Genomic DNA, 2,178 nt, shown 5'->3' on the forward strand with positions numbered 1-2,178 from the left:
TGCTTTGTTTTTATTCCTGAGTAATGTCTTGGCTATTCGAGGTTTTTTCTGATTCCATATAAAATGAAGTATTATTTTTTCAAGATCTTTAAAATATGCAATGTACTGGTTTTATATACAATTTGAAATATATTCCATCCTGGCTTTCTATAACCACATGTTCACTTTTTACCTTTGGGACCTGTGACAAGATCAATCTAGTTTGGTCATTCACTTGACTTTTCCTCTTATTGGCTCTACTTGAAGGATTCAAGGAGAAGTTTACAAAGAATATTCAAAGAAAGAAGCAAAATATTCAAAAGAAGCAAAAAAGGAGCAAAAAATTACTCCTCTAATTAATGATTAAAGAAAAAAATCATTAGGTGTTGTTGATAAAATAGTAAAGTTAGTGTGAGTGTGAGACTGGAAGCTAGAACACAATGGGATGGAATTTTAAGGGATAAAAAAATTCCCCAAGAATTAAGTTTGCATACAGTGATTTTTTTTACATCTTTTTCTTTTTTGATCTGCTTTAAAATTAAATATTAGAAAGTCTGAAGGTATGGGGAAAAAACACAAAAATTTTAAACATTCATACCAAACCAGTAAACTAGGTGCATTTGTTGTCCTAGTTACTTTCTATGACATGATTTCTTCCTTCTTTTATGTTTTTAGGGACTGTTGTACATTATCTATAATATCTTCTACCATAATTCTTTTATATCCTATTTCATGGAATTCTTGGTATCTGTATAAAGTTCCTATGGCTGAGTAACAAATTACCACACACTTAGTGACTTTAAACAATATGTATTTATTATCTTACAGTTTCCATGGGTCAGTTAATCTGGTGTAGAGGAGCTAGGTGCTCTACCCAGAGCCTTAAAATACTGAAAGAGGAGGGCACCTGTGGCTCAAAGGAGTAGAGCGCCAGCCTCTTATGCCAGAATTGGCAGGCTCAAACCCAGCCCCAGCCAAAAACTACAAAAAAAAAAAAAAGGCTGAAAGATATTGGCTGGGTTGCATTCTCATCTGGAGGCTTGACTGGGGAAAAAATCTGCTTCTAAGTGTTGGCTAAATTCACTTCCTTGAGACTGTAGGAGTGTGGGTCCCAGTATTTTTCTGGCTGTCCAAGCTTAGCTCCTGGAGGCCATCTTCATGTCCTGGGGGGCTGTCTGCACTTCCCTGCCATTGGGTCTTCTACATAATGGTCAATTACTCAATAATTCTTATGAGGAGAGTCTCATTCCATTTGTCAAGATAAGTCATATAACATAACATAATCTGGGAAGTGACATCTTATGTTTTGTGTAATACTTTATTGGCAAGTCACAAGTTCTGCTGATACTCAAGGATACTCCTGTGTAAACATCAGGAGACACTTTAGGGTGTGTCTGCTACAGAATCCAATCCTTAACAGCATTTCAAAATAACATCTAATGTTTCATGCATAAACACTTCCAAGTTATAACACTATAAACTAATTGTCATGCAAAACAAGGAGGCAGGATATTTTTTTAAGTCATTTGTACATAGGTCATGAATACATTTATGCCATGATGGTATTTAATGTGTTAATTATTTGTACAAATTGGAGTGCGTACATCCTACTAATCAACATAGCCTTCACCTCGTTTACCCAATTACAGGAGGCAGGATCTTATTGTTGCCGATAAAGATTCCATGCCTTTGAACTTATTTTATCTTTTTTTGGAAACACAGAGGTAAATAAGATGTCTCAATAGACTACTGAGGTGTACACTGTAACAAAATTTCCAACTCTGTACATTTATTCCAACAATAGACAAGGATGTAAGTTTTGACACTAATCGTAGTGAATAGACTTTCAAATTTAAGCTTAAGAATAGTGATTACTTCTAAAGGCCCTACTCTTCTCATGTCCTTCTGAACCTGAAATATGTATTTTCTGCTTTAAGCAATAGGAAAAATGATTTCATTTAAATTTCAATCACCTAAAAACATTTAGAAATTTACTCCTATAAACAGAATAGGCGATGACGCTACCTTTGACATTGCTAAAACATGTAACTTAGTTGAGATGCATGACAAGTACTCAAAAAGTTTAGTTGATTTTAGGTTTGCTTGCCCTAATTGTGAAGAATAGCAGTTGAAATTGTATTGAAGTTTTATTGCAAGTATACTCATATCCAGATCACAGGGACTCATTGTATTTTTATA

The sequence above is a fragment of the Otolemur garnettii genome, unplaced genomic scaffold (genome assembly GCF_000181295.1).
Source record: "Otolemur garnettii isolate 467f Iridium unplaced genomic scaffold, OtoGar3 scaffold00065, whole genome shotgun sequence".
NCBI lineage: Eukaryota > Metazoa > Chordata > Mammalia > Primates > Galagidae > Otolemur > Otolemur garnettii.